This window comes from Numida meleagris, chromosome 1, assembly GCF_002078875.1.
Source record: "Numida meleagris isolate 19003 breed g44 Domestic line chromosome 1, NumMel1.0, whole genome shotgun sequence".
Classification (NCBI taxonomy): domain Eukaryota; kingdom Metazoa; phylum Chordata; class Aves; order Galliformes; family Numididae; genus Numida; species Numida meleagris.
The window spans coordinates 120,351,835-120,373,835 of record NC_034409.1 but is presented as its reverse complement, the minus strand read 5'-3'; the positions used below and the strand labels follow the sequence as shown (position 1 = coordinate 120,373,835).

The window sequence follows — 22,001 nt, the reverse complement described above, 5'->3', positions numbered from 1 at the left end:
TGGAAAGAATTATGCTGAGATATCTCTAGACAGTGTGGGAAATTCAGCTTAGAAAGGGCTTAGAAATGAAGGATGTGTATTACCATTCCCTTTTTCTGTTGCTTTGCTTTTTCTTGGCAACGTGAAAGTATGAAACAGTTAATGAAAGGAACAAAAACCTGAACATGGTGTTCCTGCAAACAAAGCATGCTCATGTTACTCTTGAGATTTTTATCTTGCAAATCACTGAGTAGAATTCAGGCGCTTTGCATGAATGTCTAGTACTATTTGAGATGCCTTGAGGCACCTGAAACATTCAAAAGCCTGCAGACAAGCCATGGATCTTACAGAAGATCAGTATCCTTTTGGAGAGAATGTTGTAGGCCAAGAGGAAAGCTAGGGAGGCTTAATTGGTATTAGATGTCCTATGTTTATTTGAAAGATTCCTGTCTACATTGCATCTCAGGTGAGTGCCCTGTGGCTGAAAGGAAAAGGCAGAGAGGAGATAAGGGAAGTTCACATAACATATTTGTAGAACACATCCAGTAGATTGTAGGTAAGTTGGCTCTTATCTCCTCCATCACTGCTAATAAGAAAATTCATTTTGCTTTATATAGCATTGTATGAGCGTGCCTTTCAGCACATGGACTATTCTTACCATGTTTGCTCTGAAAACTTGCCCCTTGCCCTACATGACTGGTGACATGGAGGAAAAGATTGAGCTCATCACAGCACCAATACTTTGTGTGTGAGCACTTATATAGATATATGCCGGCTTTGGGAACTGCTGGACGTTCTTTTCCCAGGTCAAGAGGTATTGCTGAAAATTGAGATTGCTTATGTTACCTGAAAGCAAATAAACTGTGTTACAAATACTGATGAAATGATTTAATCTTATTTTTTTCATAAAAATACAGTTAAATACATTTTTCTCTACTCTTCCCTCTAATCCTCACACTGACAAAGAACCAATGGGACACTGGTTATTCTGGGGTTTGCTATCTGATAGAACAAAAAAAATAAAGGAATTATTCATTACAGAATGGTTTATGGTCAATGAAGCTTTTATTACCTGTTCTCTTACAGCTGTACTGTATTCTCATGTCAGGTGTAAGAAAATTCAAATGTGTCCATTTCATTTCTCTTTTGGGAACAAAAAAAGTTGTTGCAGTTTTTGTTTGGACATGTGCTAATTTTTCTTCCCAATCTACAACAACGTGGTGTGGAAATGGCTTTAACAGAGTGCTTTGGGAACTGTTCCAGCTAATGAATGCTATTACGTAGCCAGATCTAGTTCAAGGATGATGGCTTTGGTAATTCTGTGTAGAGCAACATGCTGGTTTTGCTTTGCAGTATAATTAGTCTCTGGATGAGGCACACCTGCTTTTATTTTAAATGTAAAATATGCGCACGGTTTATGAAAACCAAACATCTGCCACAGAGACACTAAATATGTACCTTAAAATATCTTCTCCTAATATACTGCTAAGTACCTTAAGGTAAATTAACAACAATCTAAACTGATATTTTAACACTGAAATTACAGTTGTCTGTCATTTAACTTATATCTCTTCTCAGTAACTATACTTCTGATATACAGAACTTACTTGCTTTAAATATATCTTCTGTATTTTCATCAATTGACCACAAGACTAGCTTCACTCCCAGAATGAGCAGATCTCATACATTTCTCTGCTTAATTGTACTAGGATTGATTCCTCTTTATCATTGCTTAGCAGTGTTTACCCTAGAAAAATGTAAGACCAGTTTATCACCTGTCAAATGCTAGCAGAGTAAGAGACACTGATTGATGGAACGATGACTTAAATCTCCCCACATATGCTGAAACTGCCTTAAATGTTCTTTTGGCAGTGGTTTTTACAAGAAAAAAATGCTAAAATATACCAATAAAGGAAGTGAATATGAAGGGCAGAATGACTTTTCTGCTGGTGGTTTTCACTGTACAAAAAGCTTAATTCCCCAAGTGGTGATACCTTTTACTAATGAGAAGCACCGCTATGCAATGTCTTTCCTAACAGCATATTAAGCTTACTTGAAGTTTTAGCTTTCTCTCTCCTACTAATTGAGACTAGAAAACACAATTAATGCATTTTATAATTAAATTGCCAAGTTACTTAATGGGAAACTCAGTTATACTACTTCAGCTTGTGTTAAAATCAGCAACCTGCTGAAGAATCTTGGTGTATTTTCATCTTTCTGCTGTAAAAAGGGCAAACTTGGAAAACAAACTAAAACATGCATTCTGGCTTTCTGTCACTGAATAGGCATTAGCCAAAAACTGAATGCTTACACAGATTTAAAGTTAGGAAGAGCAGAAATATTTGAGATCTTGAAAATGAGGGAGGCAGGTTTTCCTAAGTTTGCACTAAAACTCTCCTGTAAGGGCTGCACTTAAAGACGTGGCTGTTGAAAACAGAAGGGACTTCTGTTGAGAGTCAGAGTTGTAGTTCATGGGAGGAACTACTTTTAAAATCATCTGTTGCCTGAATGGAGGCTGGATATCTGGATAAGTTAATGGTGTAAATTAAGTTTCTGTCTGTACATTCACTTTTATTTATTTATTTTGTATGCTTTTCAGGGAGGAAGAGGTAGTAGGACAAGAATAACTGTCTTAACATCAGGCTGTGAAAAATAACCACCAAATTATTGCAATAAAGTATTCATCTTGTCCAGTGAGCAGCGCTATGGAAGCATTTTCAATCAGAAAATACAGATTCTTAAATCTAGAGCATTTCACAAAGATTACATTAAGATAACTTGGAAAATAAATTTTTTTCAACTTCATTTAGAATAAAAAATGTGTGCATTTCTTTATGCTGCATGTTAATGGTAAACCTGAAATACACACAAAATTAGGATACTTATACATGTATAATAAGGCATTGTGCAAATGGATCAACTTTTTAAAAAGAAATAGATTATTTTTCACTGAGGGCATTCTGAGTCTTCATTCTGTGGAAAATTATGGCTCTCATTTCAGTACGATTTTAATTGCAAAGTCTCTTTCAGAAGAAAAACAATGAACTGTTTGACACGTAGATGAAGTTCTGTGGCAGATGGAGTTGTTACCTAGAAAGAGAAATATTTTATGACATTAGAAATCTATCCTGTTTCAGTTCACATGTTTGGCAGCCTTAAAAAAAAGACATTAACTAGTACTCTTAAACTCTGGAAACCAGTGATTCTTCCTAATGCAATGTTCTAAGGTTAGAAAAGAAGGAGAGAGAAAAAAGATAGATCAAAACCAAGTTGTTCATTTCTGCTATCCTTAGCACCTCTTTTAGTGCATAAATTAAAACAGAGTTTTATTTTATCTTAGCCATTTGTCAAGGAAAAAAAGTTTAAACTTGTGCTTATGTTCTTGAAAAAGCAGCAAGCAACTAGTGCATGATATAGTAACCTTTTCATCTAAGCAGCATTTCAGTGCTTGTGTATGTTTGCAGAAAATAACACTTTTTTCCCTAGCATCTGTCTGTAATGCCATCTGCTACTATGCTTCAGGCAGCTTCGATTGTGTAAACTTGACTTTCCAAACAGTTTGCCAAATGCAGAGCTTCTGAAGATGTATCCTCATTCATTCCCTACTAAGACCTTTGTTCAGCAGACACTGCAGAATGTACAAACCTCAACTATAGTGAAAACTTTCCTTGCTTCCGTAGTTCTACTTGTGACTTCACACATCACAGACAGTAGGATGAGCACTGAGGACAGATAACAGTATTCTGCCTGTCACTCCAGTTTTGAATTAAACACACACTCATAATCTCTTTTAGTTCCATTATTGAGAATAGCACCTGGTTCTACAATTTAACATCTTTTCCTTATTACTTTATTTTCTCATCACTACTGAAAGACAAGTTAGTCCCATAATAATGAGAGCCACAGTTGCCAACAATCACACATCCTTCTATGCTATATTGATCTCAGAAAAAATAGTCTTGCCTTTTTCTGAACTACTGTGTAACCATTTGTTAAGCTGTACTTGTGTTTCTGTACGTCTGTTCCTCTGTTAAATAACCTTAAACTTAAAGTCAGATAAACTATCCCCTGCCTGTTGCTATTGCTTCTTGCACTATGTAAGGGGTCAGCCCCTATGTACCCATGTGATGCTTGATAGACTGTTGTTTAGCATCAGTGCTTCTGGGCTGTATCGCTCACTCTTGAATGAAACACACAGCTGAGACTTTTTGAGAATTTTCATGTGGTATATTGTGGGCAAAATTTTTAAATCCATCTTTCTTCTTTTTTTTTTAAAAAAACAATAAACAACTGCTCCCAGGTTAGAATATCCATCTTAAAAACTTTTTTTTAGCCCATGTCATTACTTTATTAACATGCACCATATTTTGATATGCTTGTATCACTCATAATGTCCTCAGAGACTGAACCCGACCAGTCATGCCAGTCAGCCATGTGAAGTTGTGTAAATATCATGTTACTGAAAGACTTCAGGGCTTTATGGAGGCAAAGCTTGTAGAGACAGGTGGTATTTTTTATTTTTAAGCTGGTAGTATCGGCCAAGACACCAGGAGTTTTGAACAAATCACTGCTTCCTGAGCTCTGAATGAGGATCAGCCTCATACTTCAAGCTGAAGAGCAATCTGGGAATGATTGAATTTAAGTTAACTAAGTAAATGTAGTATAAAATTTGAGAGGAAAAGATGATTAGTACCTTTAGAACACTGAGTGATTTCAGCAAGGGAAGAAAAGTTAAGATTTTTAGTCATTATGACATGGTAATTATCACCAATGCAAAGTGAGAGGTTACCAAAGGTGAGAGTAGAAGTAAATAGTAGCATGCCAAAATAATATTTTTATGTCTGTCATTTTCAGTATCTTTTGGAATTCTGAACTGTTTCCATTTTCATCCCTTGGGGCTTAATTGTCAACTGTTCTTGTGACTTAGAACTGAAAAATGAGAGGTGGGCCAGTTTTGAGAAGCATCTCCTCTCATTAACAGCTAGGCAATTCGGCACTTCACTGATCACGAGTTCATCCTCATGAGTGCAATGTCCTCATTACCAGGACCAAGGAAGGTGTCTTCAACCATTCAGCACATCGCAGTTCCATACTGGACGAAAGACAAGTGGCAGCAGAAGTGCTTACATACCTGGAAGCCAAACATAGCCAGCAGGCCCAGGTATCACCAGACCTGACAAATGAGCACAAAGTTTTCAGTCCGGATGGGAAGGCAGGAAGAATTTGAATGTGAGCTTTCTGAAATGCAGATTTGTTCCTAATGCGAAAACTAGCAAGTTATCTTTCTAGTTTTTACCTTCATAGCTAAGGTGGAGCACAAAAGTGTATTTCCTTGGCTCACAGCATGTGTCAGGTCTGTGACTATACTGGCCTAAGCATTCTGCAAATACATAAATAACATTTGCACTACAAGAGCTTCCCAAGAATGGTGTAAATCACAAGACATCTTGTTATGGTAATTGAAATATAGTAGAGACTTTCTTCTGATATGATAAAGAAAAAAGAAGATTTAGTATATTCCCATTTCAGAGGGAGCCTGATTTATACACTTTTAATTGCTTCTATGAAAAACAAGGGAGAAGATGTGAAAGTGAGAAAAGATCTAGGAGCTGGTGGAATCAATACGTAGATTGGAGAGTAGAAAAGCTCATTAAACTCTGATGAGTGAACATGATTTTAAACATAGATGTTTTGAATCTTAATAAAGTACCAAATTTCAGTTTTTGAGAGAGAAGCAAAATAAATATGTACATGCATATTGATGTAAAATGGATCTTTCAAAAGTCTGTAATGCATTCTGTGGAACAAGGAAGTTATCAAAAATTTGCCAATTGAAAGAGATAGATGAAGTGTAAAAAGAAAGAGCACTAGAATTCTTGTTAGCACTAAGAGCTATGGTAGCTGACATTAGTGTTTCCTTGGACCAGTTACTCCTGGGAAAAATTGCACTGGATGTCTTGAAGCATTGTTCCACACACAGAGGATAAATCACAAGTTCTGATCAAATGAAGCTGGATGTGTTCTTCAGAGGTGACTGTACAGTCTGAGACAGCTGAATGAAAGGAATGGTAATCTCACCTATCCAAAGAATTAAATTCCTTTCAAACCTGATGACAATGCTATTACTCTAAACATTGATAGGAGGAATTGCCACTTTTCATCATGAAGAATTCTAATCTTGCTCTGCATTAAGAATGTAAAATGAAGTATTATGGCATAGCTAGACATTAGCGCTCTAATTTCAGGAAGCCCATCCAATAGGCTGTTAAATGACTACATTTGCTCAACTCTTTACAATGGCATATAGAAGTAATTTTGATTTTCTTATCCTTCAGCATACTGTAGAGAAAAGAGACGTTACCATACATGCAGAATATTAGAAACACATCTGATCTTTTGATGAGTATAATTAACACGGAGAAAAACTACCCACATCCATATATACATATATGAAGAGTATGCCTGAGGCTGTGGTGCATGGCAAGGAAGACAAGGTAGCTGCAATTCATTTCCTGGTTCAAAATGGATGGGTTCTAACCATAAAACACAAATGCACTTTTAGATAGACCTACAACAATAACAGCTGTTAATATGAGGCATGAGAGACCTTGGATAGGAAGGAGGATACTGATTCAGATCAGTTTGGCTCTAAAGGTGCAGAAAATTTCCTGGAGTTGTGGAACAAAACTTGGCTTTGCTGGTAGAGAAGCGGAAGCATAGAAGGTCTTCTAAGACTAAGCAAGCCTCTAATGGCCCTGGTACCTCCATGGAAACTTGTCTCCTGAGAGCTTCAGTTTCTCTGGGAGCTGTTCTTAGCATGTGCACACTTTATTTCATGTCCCTGAATAAATAGTCCTCTGCTGTTTTCAGAAAAAAAGTTTACCTTCTAAAGTTAGCAGGCACACAAGGCAGCAATTCAGTGATTCTCTGTGATTCCAGATAATGATGGCACACTGACTTGGAGTTCTTTATGTTGCACTGGGAGATGAGGAGACTAGGGCAGATTTTCATATATTTTCCTCATGGTAATTGAAAATTCTACTTGGAAATTTGCAGATTGAAAAACAGACTGTGACTTCACATTAGCTTAAAAACATAAATAGTATTTTTGTCTCAAAGGGATTAAGCAGCATTTCCATATATACAAAATTAAGTCATCTGGCTATGAACTTAATGGATTACTCTTTTCTGGAAATTAAAGGAGCAGCAGTTGGAAGAACCTAGGACTATAGATATTTGAGATCAAAGCCATCATTTGTCCAACATCACTGGAATAATCCACCTTCTGCTTGATCTTGCCGGAGTGCCACAAAGCATTCTGAATTATCTGGAGGTGTAAGCAGCAGATGGTGCCATGCACAGAGCTGGCAGTTGGACCTCTGGTCCTTCTATAATGGATGGGAGCTGGACATGCTTCTCATTCCCAGAGGCATTTGCCATCTCAGTTGCAAACTTAGACTTTTTAAAATGGAAAATCAAAATATTTTCTTCTCAAAGTTACTGGCTTCTTTCTTTTACAATCAGACTGTTTCTGTTCTTATACTTTTAACTAATCTGTTACTGTAATAAAGGATAACATGTCTTCCTCATAACAACAAATTTTAGAAGCTAAGGAGTATGAAGGCTTATAGATTAATACAAGCTGGTAGAGGTGTTTTATCAATGAGGAATTAGTGCAGCAGATGTTCTGTGATCCCTTTTGCACTTAATGGTTGTTGACACTTAGAGAACTGTCCTTGTTGTTGATGATCATCACATCAGCCCTTCCAGTACTGAGTTCCTTTGAGTGTCACTGGGATGTAGCTCATGACAACAGAGCTAATTTCTTGTATAAACAAATATTTTAATGCCTATTATCTGTGATGCCCTGTAATATTCCTTTCCTCTCCATAGCAGAATTCCTGTATCAAATTTATATAAATGTGTAAATTTTTTATTTGATTTGATCAGAGTTCCTTCAGTTTTGGTGATAATTTAGAACAAATATGTCTGATTGTTTTTCAGAGTGAAATACTCTTCAGAGTCTCCTGTGTTGTAGGTTATAAGACTGAATGATATTGAATTGTCATTAGGCTAAATTCTCCCACTTACATTTATTTAAAATTCACTCTCTTCCAACACAGAACAACTTAAATGATTTCCCTTGGTATCAAACCTGGATTAGTCAGATGTGAGGACAAAGAAGAGACCTTCCAGATAACTGCTAGAAGCCAAGTCCTGCTGTTCAGCATTTACCAGGAACATTAAAGCTATGTCAAGTGAGTGCTAGCTCACTGCCTAATTTTAGTCTAGGTAAAAGTGGCAATTGACACAAATCCCTGTATTAAATGAAACTAGCTGGATACCTCTGTGGTCAGCATGGCCTATGTCATATTTTAGAAGATGTCTACAGTATAGAGGAGTCTAAAACTTACTGGATTTAAAGATTATCTCCCGATTGAAGATAGGTATGTGCTTGGCAGAATTTGACAAGAAAGAGTGAGGTAAAATTCTCTTCTAACCACGGATCCATGAGACTGCTGATCTTCAATACAGACAGGAGAATATTGAGAATTATGTTATTTATACTGATCAAAGATGGCCTCAAAGATTAGTTTGGCTGTGATATAAGATGCTTTATCCTTTTTCTTCTTGAGATTCTCCAGATCCAGGAAGAGTGGTCTTGTTTTTGAGTTAAATACAAACTAATCTAATGGGCAGAAAAAACAAAATGTAAATACAAGATAATTCTAGTGTGCAGTGTTAAACTCTGTAACTTTGGTAGCTGCTGCATTTTGTGTAAAATGCCCACCAAAACTTAAGAGTGACTGAATTTATTCAGATCAAAGAAAATGGGTTCATGCAGCACTTTGTGCCTTATTCTTCTAACTTTGTGCCATTCCTTGCTCAGGATACCCTTGTGCATAATGTAATTTACATTTTAGTTACCTCAGAGGATCTCTTCCAGTATTGGTTCATCTTTTTCATTCCTATCCCCTTGAGTCTCTGTAAAATTTTATATTTCTCAGTTTTTTTTTTTGTAAAAGCCTCCTCGTCTGAGCTACCATTTGTGTTAAGATTAACCGTTTACTCTTTCCATGCCATGACTGTGCATATTCCCCTCAGCCATACCATTACTATGCTGAAGAAATCTAACTTACAAAATCTTTCTTCACGTAGAAACTATTGCATATTTTTGATCACTCTTCTCAAAAGGCATCCCTTTAGGTGATGGACCTGGAGAAGGACCAGAACTGTGCACCAAGGAAACCATGTATATACACAGAGGTATGCTAATGTGTCTCTCCCCTACTTCCTCCCTCCCTCCTTCCTTCCCTCTCTCCTTTCCTCCCTTCCTTCCTTCCTTCCTTCCTTGCTCCCTTCCTCCCTTCCTTCTTTTCCCATATGCATCTCTAGACTATAGAATTCAGTACACTGAATTATTTCATTTACCATTTTATTTTCCATCACTTTACTTTTATAAGATTCTTATGCCAATCTTGACAGTTAACGCAGATCTTTGGTAATACTGATCAGTCTTTGTACAGTTTTTGTTGCAGCTGCTTAATGTGTGTTAACGCGTGCCCATGTTTGGGGTCAAACAGTGGTATCTGGGTAGTGGGTGCCCTTTAGAAAAAGGCATTTCACAGTGGATGAAAGTATGCGGCAGAACAGTGCCAAATTTCTTCCCATGCTTGGCTGGGTGCTGTCACTTTTTGTATGATAGCCTGTCAGTTCACCTGCCTGTGATGGTGAAAGCTGGGTTGGAGCTGAAAGATCTGGTGAACTTCTGTTGTCTCACTGTGCTCAGGAAATTCTGGCTATTGCAGGAAACGTGTCTATTTTACAGGAGGAAACGTTTACAGTGATCTGAAATTCTTTCTGCTGTTTGTTTGTTTTCAATTTAAGGACCATTGATTTCAATACATCTAGGAATCAATAGATCCTCAAACATTAAGTGATTTCTTTGCATTTGTTCAGGAACAGATTTTAATACCCATTACTGTAGCTATCACAGAGAAGATAAGACAGAAACATAACCTTCCAAGTGGCAAATCAACATGCTCACCTTTCAGCCTTAAATATTCATGAATATTATCCCCCCTGCTTCTTTGAAGAGTTTTGACATTTACTTAAGTAATTACTGTCACCTCTAAATGGCTGCCCATATTTTGTCCTTTTATAAATCCTTCTCCTGTTTTATTTATGCCTTTGTTTCATCTTAGCTCTTTGAGCCAAGCTTTATCGGGTCTGCCAGGTGTACTGTGCACACATATTCTGAATTAATCTCTCCACTCTGTCAGAGTGTAGGGAAGTTCATTTATTCAAAGAAGGTGGGAGGAATGAGGGGAATTCAGCCTGAAATACTCTGGTCTTGGTTGTTTTTGTAAGTTCCTTACACTGTGCAAAATGCTGCTTCCTATGAGAACAGTAAAAACAATGTCAAACATGAGCATCCTCAAGTAAAATCCTTTGCCATCAATGTGCCTCGAAACAGGATGACTGATTCTTCAAAATTTTTTATTCCAAGAGCTTTGCTGACTATATACACTGCCATCATGTAATCTCATAGCAATGTTCTTTCCCAGCACAAGTCAAGTGGCAGCCCTGCTTCTGCAGCTAGGCACTTTGGTCTGCAATCCATCTAATATTCACATAAACAAATGTTTCCTGAAAGAAATGTAATGTCTGGTTTCCACACTTGGGTAAGCAGATTTATAGGTACAAAATGATGCTCTCCTTTGTGGGGATAGGTGCTCCAATTATGTGCCGCAACTCGAACTGGCTGGAAAAGTTTGAGGGTGTCATGTGGAAGCTGAGGATATTACTGATTAACTGGGAACTCAACCCTGACACATTGGTGTTAACCAGTTGATATTCGCATTTAAACAATCAAGAGTACAGCATAAAGTTGACAAGGTGATGAACAAAAAAATGGAAATTCTTTTGATCCAAGGCAGACTCATCCAGATTCAGTGTGACTCCTCTAGGTGATCTGGAAGAACCTGGCTCTTAAAGTAGAACAAAGAGTGCCCCTGAGTGACTTTTTTCTGCCTGGAAATGAGAGGCAAAAAGAACCAGGAGGGAACTAATTACGAGTTCATGCTGAATAAACTGAAGTTACTGCTTAAGTTTCAAAACTGTTGAAGAAATTTGAGAACCAAAACTGCTTGCACAAACTGTTGAAGACAATCCTGAATAGATTTCATCAGTGCACTACAGAGGCTGTATAAAAGACCCTAGATCCTGCTGAGAAGGGAGATCTGTGGAGATTCTTTGAAGGCAGTTAATAAATACAGTCAGAAATAAGCATCTAAGAGATGCTAGGAAAGCCCTAGGGAGTGCTGAGAAGAATCACCCTGGATATCCATTATCACAGGCTTCATCTTCGGCCAAAGCATTGGGAGAGAAGGAAGTCTGAGTAAAGAAGTTTTTTCTTATTAACTTATGAAGTTATTTCTTATTTTCTGCAATGACAAAGATTGTTTAAGTTAGCTGTAACAAAGTTTATCTCTTCTGCCTTGTTGATTCTAGGCCTTTCTATCTCTCAGTTGAGAAGACAAACAGAACAAACAGTGACCATGGAGAAATGAATGAGTAAACTTGTGACAAGTCAGAGTTCCCATTTTTGAAAAGCTGCAAATGGGTCACGTTATTCTTAAAAGTCATACAGAAAGGTCCGTGAAATGATGTGTCTAACCTTTTAATGCCAGTCTGTAGCTTTGTAATGTCTGTTTACAAGAAAACAGCTTTGTCATTTCTCACACTCTGAAATTCCTAGCCTTCTTGCTAGAAAAAGCTGACTTGGTGAGTTTTATTCTGTGTTTCTGCTTTGAGCTTTGTCTTTCTGCTTGTGTGTCTGCAGACTTTGTGTGTCTTCAGAGTGCCTGGAAAGCTGTGCAGAGGAAAAGGATCTGGGGGTGTTAGTTGATAGCCGGATGAACACAACGTCCCTCCGTAATCAGCACTGGTGAGGCTGCACCTCGAGTACTGTGTTCAGTTGTGGGCCCCTCACTACAAGAAATACATTAAGGCCCTACAACGTGTCCAGAGAAGGGCAACAAAACTGGTGAGGTGTCTGGAGCACAAGTGTTAAGGGGAGCAGCTAGAGGAACTGGGATTGTTTGGTTTGGAGAAGCGGAGGCTAAGGGGAGACCTCACTGCTCTCTACAACTCCTGAAAGGCTGTTGTGGTGAGGTGGGGGCTGGCCTCTTCTTCCAGGTAATAGTGATAGGATGAGAAAGAATGGCCTCAAGTTGCTCCATGGGAGGTTAAGGTTAGATATTAGGAAAAATTTCTTCTCCAAAAGTGTGGTGAGACATTGGAACAGATTGCCCAGGGAGGTGGTGGAGTCACCGTCTCTGCAGGTGTTCAAGAAACATGTAGGTGTGGCACTGAAGGACATGGTTAATGGGCATGGTGTGCTGGATTGATGGCTGAACTAGATGATCTTTGTGGTCTTTTCCAACCTCAATAATTCCATGACTCTCTGACATCAGTGAGGCTCCTTCCTGGTCTACTGGCAGGCAGTGCCGCAGACTCTGACCCACCTTAGTGCTTGAGGATTGGATGAAATTTTGGTGTGCTGGTTTTGGTGTGCTGCCTTGTGTGAGAGAAGGGCAGCCTGGCCTCAGCTGTCTGCCCTGGGGCAGAAAGCAGGAGGAAAAGTGAATATCATCACAACAGAAAACCTTGAATGTCTCCCTGGTGTCAAACTGATGGCAAAAATATCTGCAGGCCTGTGGAGCAAGAGGAAAGATTTATTTCTCTTTACACATAGCATACAAAGGAAACAAGTTACATGAGTAAGTAGCAGAGCGTAGTCTCCAGGAGAGTCGCTGGGCCACCTTTGTATTTCCGCTGCGAATTGCAACAGAGAAAACCATTTAAAAATTTTCCCAGTATTCTTGTATTACCAGTGGTGAATCTTTGCATCTCATTTTCCACCTTGTGATTGTCAGTATTCTCTCTTGCTCTTTGTTTCCTATTGTGAATAGCAAATTTGCATTTAGAAAATACAGAAAGAAAATTATAGTTTGATTTCTTCTGTTACAGTGTCTGAATAGACTGTGTAGGTGTTTGAAAACTCCTTTTTTTTAAAAAATATTTTCCTACTGTGTGCCTTCAAGTAGGTCATGGGTAGGTACTGAAGGAAATAAACCAATTAAAATATGTACTGAGAGATCTTTTCGTTTTTAATTTGTAATTCCAGTAAAAAAAAAATCTAATCTTTTTTGTTTTCCCTTCCTGTAGATACACTTAATTATTTTTTTTTCTGTCATAGGCATTTATGGAAAATGAAATTAAAACTTACTTGCTTAAACATTCACTTAAAGCAGATTTAAATTCTCTCTCCATAAGCAATTTTCTCATCAGATAACCATCAAGCTTGGCATCTCTGTTCCCTGAAACGTTATGATCTGTTGACTCATAAACCTGCCCCCGTAGCACAGCCGTGCTCTGAGCTCTGGGTTTATTTACCAAACAGACCGAACACAGATTTCCTTCTTTCTGCTGCAGAGTTTGTATCTGATCCCATGCAGCAAGTTAACAGATATTGTGTGCAAGAAGAGAGAGGATTGTTTTTATATTTTGCTGTTCTATGTTGAGGACATGCAGCTGCTACCATCTTCAAAAGATCAAGACAATTTGTGAGTTAATAGACCAGACATGATTGCACTAAAGCAATTTCAGTCTGAGTTTATGGAAGTAAGTTGTAGTGGCAGGTTTATGAATCAACAGATCATAAAGTTGCAGTGAACGGAGGTTGAAAGCTTGATATTTCTGTGCTGAGAAAATGACCCAGCTTCCAGAGGAACAGGCAGATATTATAGCCATGACACCTTCATTGCTCTTGCATGTCCTTCTCATTGACGTAGGCCCTGGGTCTTCAGAGCTTGTAGACAGAAGTGCCTTTAAACATCTGCTGTGTCAGTTTTGGACTGGGCCATGCCTCAGAGGAAAAAAAAAAACGTGTACCACTCCCTCTCCTCAATTTTGTAGGCTCTTGATCTGTGCTTAAGAAGCAGTCAGAAATGTGCCAGAACAGCCAGGTACATCTCATGGGGTTACCATAATAACTAAGTGCTGTTCCTGGTCACCAGCTGGACGTGTGCTTTTTCTTCATGATGCTTTTCTGCAACATACAGCAAGACATGTGACCTTTGTATGTGAATAAAATGAAGTAACAACACTCTGCTCCAGTGAGAGAAATGCTACTTGCTGGGGCTGTGTTTTGAATTTATTCTGTGTCTTCATGATGTTCTGGCAAGGCCAAATGTTTGCAAGCCTGTCTAAGCATGGCTGACAGCTGCTTTGTGCTTCTGGAGGACTGTAAACCCCATAGATCTGGCTAGGGACTGAAGCACACTGTAGCTGTGACAGATACGTGAACTTGCAGCCTAATTCCCTTAGCTGTGTAACCAATCTGCCACTGGTGAGGGTGGTCTCCTCCACCCTCTGTTTAAATCTGTCTGGTTCTGCATGTACATGTGCTCCGGGCGACTTCCAGAGTTGGAGTGAGTATGGGCCAGGGAGAAAGCAACTGAGTGTATTCACTCAGTTGGACATGTTTGTGCCTTCTTGGTTGGTGGGATGCTGCTTAAAGTCTTATCTTCGCACATAGCTATAATACAACTTACAGCTGCAATAGCTATAGCTCTGTTCTTTCCATAGCTGCTTTTAGTTATTTTTCCATTGCTGGTGTAAAAAAGTGGCACTTAGAAAGCTAATTGGCTACTGTGGTCATTTACTCTTGGACTACACATATTGCTTCTATTATTGTTAACACACATTTTAGGCTGATGCCAAAATAATATACATTTAGAAGTGCTGACATATTTTTTCAAGCAAAAATTTCACATTTTGACCAAAAAAATCATAATAAGAGATTTGAACTCTTCAAATTGAAAGTAATTCCATGATGTCTCATGGAGGCTGCAGTTTGGTTGCCTTAGATTTCCATTCCTCTGTAGATGACTTGTCTTGTTGAACTACATATATCCAGAAACAAGAGTCTCCTCTCTGGGAGGAAAGTTCATCATGGATGTTGATGGCTCTAAGACGATGTTGAACATATGAAGGTGGCCAGTGAGGGAGAACTAGGACAGGAAACAATTGAAATACAACTTTCAGAGTGCTTAGCACAGATATTTAAAAGAAACTGAATGTAATCAAGTGAGTTCTCTCAGTATTTTTAAGATTCTCAAATGATTGTTTTTGAATACATTGGAAATTTAAAAATAAGCAATTAAAGTACCACTAATCATTATTTTCATGACTTTCAGAGAAAAGTTCAGAGAAAAAAAAATAAGCTTTAAAGCTGTCAAACATTTAATATAAAATAACATGTATCAAGAACAAGCATTATAAATTAGTTATCATTTTCTATTTGTAAACTTCTAAATATTTCCAGATATGCTGCCAAGATAAGTAGATCTTGTGCTAGGAGATAAATATCTCCTCTTTGGCCATCTGAGTTGCCAACAGAGATACTGCTGAATTTTGACTGATTGTCAGCCACTCAGAGGGGAACCACCCACAGCTTAAACATGGTCCAGATTCTCTCAGTGGCACTAATGTTTGACTCCACAACTGAGGAGCATCCAAATTTAAGGCATCTACAGCAACTACATTTGATTATCTAAATTTAAGTGCCTAAATCTAGAGCTGAACTACACAGCTACTGGTTTGAAAGACTGTTAAAATTAGAGCCTGCCACCAAATATTATCTGCCAATGTATTACCTCATGACACATTTTGTCAATAAAAGTTAGAGATGTGAGGAATTTAAGGCTGAAAAAGAGACGTGTAGATGTGTCATAGTTTCATGAAAGATAGATCCACTTAGACTACTGAGATAAACTTTTACAATTCAGAACTTAACCAGTTTTTCAATTCTGAAAGTCATTACAAGATGTTGTTACTTAAAGTAGAAAGGATCTGGATTTGCTGATCCAGAAGAGTTTTTTAACCCTTGGTTCTGTTGATGAAGACCTAAGGCCTGAGAGATGATTCCCTCCATGAAGAAGTCATTTCTTTAATTGTTCATGACAGACAATTTTTGTAGGGTTCTCTGAAACATCTGGCACTGACTGCTCTTGGAAATAGGGTATTGAAGTTGATGAATCACAGCTCTGGTAAGGATGGCCAGCTCTACACACTGTATCCAACCAACCATTTCCACTACATGATCTTGATTAAGTACCATAAACAAACTAAAGCAAACATCTTATTTGAAAAATACTGGTGCATGAGGGTGAGGTTACTGTTAGGGCTGAAGGGCACATTCTTACTCATGACCTTTTCCTCTATGACCCTTTAACACAAGCAGCTGTTTCCATCTCTAATGCACAATTCTGGCCTTTGTTTATTTTCACTCATTTACTTTTCCTGCAGCTGCTTCTTTCCTTGCCTTGCCTTGCCTTTTGCCTTGCCTACTGCCTTGCCTTTTGCCTTGCGTTTGCCTTTTGCCTTTGCCTTTTGCCTTTGCCTTTTGCCTTTGCCTTTTGCCTTTGCCTTTTGCCTTGCCTTGCCTTTTGCTTTTCCTTTTTTCTTCCCCTTACTTTTTCCTCTTTTTCTTTTCCTTTTTTCTTTTTCTTTTTCTCTTTTTCTTCTCCTTTTTCTTCTCCTTTTTCCTTTTCTTCTCCTTTTTCTTCTCCTTTTTCTTCCTTTTCTTTTTCTTCTCCTTCTTTCTTTTTTTTTTTTGTGGCAGGATAGGAAGCAGTGAAGCATGAATATTTATTACTCGTGCCCAAGGGATGTACTAACAAAGTACTAATTTACAGGTGAGATCACTTAAAGTTTATATAAACTTTGGCAGTAATGTGTGCCCCAAAATTCCTGATGTTACAAGGATCATCATATTTCAGCTTAAGGTCTTACTGTGTTGATAAGTTGCCAGTATTTTGGTTATTGAAGGTTTGGACAGAAACCTTCTGAAACAGAAATATATGTGCTCCTGCAAAAACAATTGTTGTACATTCACACTGCAGATGAAAGGATTTCATGAGACAATTGTGGCAACTGTGGTATCAAAGAAAAGTGAAGACAGTTGATTGGCAGTCTGTAGACACTGACATTCACAGCAGTGATGGGAAGATTGACATTTCAGCTTGGGACAAAGGACTCAGTTCCCACTTGCACAAAAGCAGAACAGAAAGAAAACGGAGGTATTTAAGTGTGGCTGGGGACAGATCATAACTCAGGGTGGGTGAGTGCAGGAAAGACAATTTAAAAAGTCATCTTCTTGAGAACCCTACATTCCTCAGCATGTTCTGGGACAAGAGCTGTTGGAGAACTTTACTGATGGATTGACAGAGACTGACTTTTTCTGTGTGTTGTATTAACTCTTCTTAATTCTTCATCTTCAATAATACTACTAAGGAAGAAAGATTTTATCTTCACTCTGTATTTCAGAGAGTAAGATTTAAGGTTTTATCTTTTTTTTTTCCCAATTAAGTGTTTGATTCTTTGTTGATTTATTGTTCCTAGTTCAAGAATTCACAGAACTATGGAATCACAGTGACTGAGATGAGAATTACATTAATTATGACTATGTTAATCTTCAAAGAAGATGCAAGGAATCATGGGCCAATCAGGCCCAAACCCTGTCCCAGGAGGGGCACTCAGAGCAGAGTGCCAGGCCCATGTCCAGGTGGCTTCTGGAGATCTGCAAGGGAGGATACTCACTCTCACTCTCACTCTCACTCTCACTCTCACTCTCACTCTCACTCTCACTCTCACTCTCACTCTCACTCACAGTTCTTTTGCTCTTAATTCAGTTCTCATATTCAGCAGAAAATATATGCGCATTTATATATGGATGTGCATTTGTGTTCTTCTGTGTTTTTTTCCCATCCTTTTTAATACTGTGGAGGTGGGGTCTGTAAAAGAGAAAACTCCTTCTAGACCCTAGACCTTTTAACTTAAAGTAGGACTCAGTTCTGTTTGTTCTACATTTAACATCAACCATTTTTAATGACCTGATACAAATCTATTAGGTGTACCTTGATTACAGTGGCACATGGATGAAGCTGTAAACTGTTTGAAGCATGTGAAAATCAGCCTTGTCAGTGTATCGTTATTACTGTTACTAGTTGTCAGTATAGCATGAAAAGTTTATGGAACATTTTACAGACTAGTAAGAAGGCAACTTTTTTTTTTTCTACAGGATATTTAATAAGAGCCTTCGAGCATCTTGAGCCCTTTGTTTTTGTTAAGATGTTTTCTATAGAAGTCCCATTTTCTTTTGGAGAAATAACATGGAGCAAAAAGAAAAAACTGGCATTTCAGTGGAGAAGCTGCTGCATTTCTGAACCTAAAACACAAATGGAGAAATCCTCCTTACGTTTTTCATTCCATTCACTGTTGTTTTGTGCAGAACTGTCTGCATCCAAATAATACAAAGTAGCTGAGCTGAATGGGATCTGAGAATCACGTACAATGAACTAAGCAAAGTAGTAAAGCCAGTGTTGTATTTCTGATTTCTGTTGTTTTATTTCTGGCAGTATTCAGCAATGAGTTATCTCCACTAGAAGAAGGAAAAATCATTCCAACCTCTCCTCAACCAGATGACGGAGTTTCTAAAAGGAATCAGGGACCTTAAGAGTCCCTCCAGGCACATCACTACATTTATATTTATCTTGACAATATTTAAACTTTTGATTTGTATGGATTTATGATTTTGAAAGACGCTAAAGGGAGTTAATGTCACATTGAAGCAAAATTTTAAAATGTACAGCTGTAAGTTTGAGACATAATGCTTTGACTCAGATACAGGTTGCACTTACAGAACTTCTGAAGCCTCTTTAAATGTCATTGTGTTATATGTGATATCCTTTACAGTCTGTGACTGCCTGCCTTAAATGATTTCATTTTATCATGCTGTGAAGCATTTGCTGACAAAGGAGCCTCAGAATTACTTTTGGCAGTAGCTTGCATGAGAAATTCTTGATGCTACACTTCATTGGGAACTTTTATTCTTAATCTGTATTTGCATTCTTTTTGGTGAGTTGTAAAAGCAGCTATAGTTACAGTAACTATAATATAGTTTAAAAAAGGTGAATGGACAAAGCCAAAGGAATTAATTTATGAGGAACTGTAAAAATTGCAGAGGTGTAAAAAAAGAAAAAAGCAAGGAAAATATTTTTTTTTTCTATTTTCCTGCTACTTCAGCACAGTATTCAGCACTTAATACGATAAACACCTAACAGACAGACCTGTAAGGATTCTAAGGATTCCTTACCTCCTTTGAGGGATATACCTTCAGTAAAACTCAGATTTCCTGAACACTGAATGTGAAGAGATGTTACAATCTTTGTAAATAGTTCTCTGAGTCTGGGATGTTAAAGAAAATTTGAAGGACCTATCACAAGTACCCAGCAAAAGTAACTGAAGTTAATTATTTGGATGATTTTTAGATATGCAATATTTGTACCTAAAGTATGGGAAATTTTGAAAAATCATGGCTGTCCAGTGAAGTCCCTGGTAACTGGAGAAAGGGAAACATTACTTCCATTTTTAAGAAAGGGAGAAAGGATGACCTGGGGAACTACAGGCGGGTGATCCTCACCTCTGTGCTTGGGAAGATCATGGAGCAGATCCTCCTGGTTACCGTGTTAAGGCACGTATGAGACAAAGAGGTGATCTGAGAAAGCCAGCATGGCTTCACCAAGGGCAGATCTTGCCTGACCAATCTGGTGGCCTTCTATGATGGAGTGATGTCATCGGTAGATGGGAGAAGTGCAATGGATGACATCTACCTGGACTTCTCCAAAGCCTTTGATGTTTCCTCACCACATCCTTCTCTCCAAATTGGAGAGGTATGGATTTGAAGGATGGACTGTTTGATGGATTAAGAACTGGTTGGCTGGTCGCAGCCAAAGGGTTGCAATCAATGGTTCTATGTCAGGGTGGAGGCCGGTCACAAGTGGTGTCCCCCAAGGCTCAGTCTTGGGACTGGTGTTCTTCAACATCTTTATCAATCACATAGACGATGGAATGGAGTGCACCCTCAGCAAGTTTGCAGATGACACCAAGCTGAGCAGTGCAGTCAATACATTGGAGGGAAGGGAAGCCATCCAGAGGGACCTGGAGAAGTGGGCGCATGTGAACCTAACGAGGTTCAACAAGGCCAAAGGCAAGGTGCTGCACTTGGGCCGGGGCAATCCCAGGTATTTATACAAACTGGGGGAAGAACTCCTTGAAAGTAGCCCTGTGGAGAAGGACTTGGGGGTCCTGGTGGACGAGAAGCTGGATGCGAGCCAGTAGTGTGTGCTGGCAGCCCAGAAGGCCAACTGTTCTGGGCTGCATTAAAAGAGGAGTGGCCAGCAGGGAGAGGGAGGTTGTTGTCTCCCTTTACTCAGCTCTTGTGAGGCCCCATCTGGAGTACTGCATCCAGGCCTGGGGCCCCCAGGCTCTTGGAACACGTTCAGAGGAGGGCCACCAAGATGATCAGAGGGCTGGAGCACCTCTCCTGTGAAGAAAGGTTGAGGGAACTGGGCTTGTTTAGCTTGGAGAAGAGAAGGCTCCGGGGAGACCTCATTGTGGCCTTCCAGTACTTGAAGGGAGCATACAGATGGGATGAGGAATAACTATTTACATGTGTGGATAATGATAGGACAAGGAGGAATGGTTTTAAACTGAGATAGGGAGATTTAGGTTAGATGTTAGGAGGAAGTTTTTCACTCAGAGGGTGTTGACGCACTGGAACAGGTTGCCTAAGGAGGTTGTGGATGCCCTGTCCCTGTAGGCATTCAAGGCCAGGCTGGACGTGGCTCTGGACAGCCTGGTCTAGTGGTTGGCAACCCTGCACTCAGCAGGGGGGTTGAAACTCGATGATCTTTGAGATCCTTTTCAACCCAGGCCATTCTGTGATTCTATGATTCTATGATTCTATGATTCTATGATTCTATGATTCTATGATTCTATGATTCTGTGATTCTATGATTCTATGAAAGTATGAGAAAAATTGGCAGGAAAAAAAAAGTTGGCCAAATACTCTGACACTTTACATTTACTTCAAAATTTTATAGTAATTCAAGCTCAGTTAAAGGTGGTAGTAGAGGCAAGGCTATACTCTCCTGTATACCTATGAAAAAATAACTACACTTAGTAACAAAATAATGTTTTATGTGGCACAAATTCCTCCAAAATGGAGTAACTTAAAAGGAAGCATACAATAGATCATTTTGAGCAGCAAGCTTGGGATCAGTTCTCTTTTTCACCAAACTTGTCCTTTCTGCTGTTACACAATAGATAACATTTGATGATAACAAGAAAGATGTGTTTCTTCTGTGTGCCATTTGGAGACTCATTTTTGAATTTGGCATTGCAGTCCCCTGGGGAGCAGCCGGTGTGAGATGGGTGTGTGCAGTGCTGCAGAAGTGTAGGGCAGACTGAGAAGGAGGAGGAACGCCCTCGTTACTCAAGGTGGCTGTCACACTGCTGGATTGCTTTCAGGCACAGGAACCCTGTATTCGTGTGTTCATTTTATGCAGATTTAAAATGCCTTGTGGCAAAAGGTCTTTGTCTTCCTTATGGCACTCTTACTCTCTGCTGCTTCATATGGAGCCAGTAAATCTGGAAAGAAATGCAATCATCCTACTCTGCCTGAGACTAGAGAGAAGAGAAAGTATTCTGGTCAGACCTACTGGGTCTGCGAAATATACAAGTGTTTTTTTGGTGTTGTCAGCCTCAGAAATTAACAGAGGGAAGAAAGGCCAGTTCTTAAGGGCCAAGGTTCTTCCTGTGGTGGATATCTATCTAAAATTCTCCACACTTCAGTTCAAGCAGCCCAGAACATGTCCTCTTTACTGTGGCCTTTCAGCCACATTCTGTCTTCCAAATAATTCGGAGAAGCGTGTGATGGCATTATGCACATTTACAAATAAGAAAGCTGCTCCGAAAGTAATGCCTCCTGTTTTATGATGTTGGCCCACAGCGTCAGAGGCAGATGGTGGTGGTATGGCAGTAGAAGCTGAACCTTCCCACCAGTATCCCATTACATGCTGTTGCTGTGTGACAGATGGCAGCAGAGGAGT

At 39.0% G+C, this 22,001-nt stretch overlaps 1 protein-coding gene across 38 annotated transcripts in view; it reads left to right on the top strand.

Annotated features, from left to right (window-relative positions):
- GLRA2 (glycine receptor alpha 2) overlaps positions 230-22,001 on the top strand; it is a 198,459-nt gene continuing 176,687 nt past the window's right edge. For 10 of the 38 annotated variants that reach the window (XM_021410160.1, XM_021410109.1, XM_021410092.1 and 7 more), the window contains exons 1-3: positions 240-535; positions 8,103-8,237; positions 9,139-9,246. The gene's annotated coding sequence lies outside the window, so the exon portion shown is untranslated. Of the gene's footprint in view, positions 536-6,314; positions 6,474-8,102; positions 8,238-9,138; positions 9,247-11,493; positions 11,637-22,001 lie in introns of all 38 variants that reach the window. The other 28 variants (XM_021410179.1, XM_021410151.1, XM_021410126.1 and 25 more) reach the window with 19 other exon arrangements.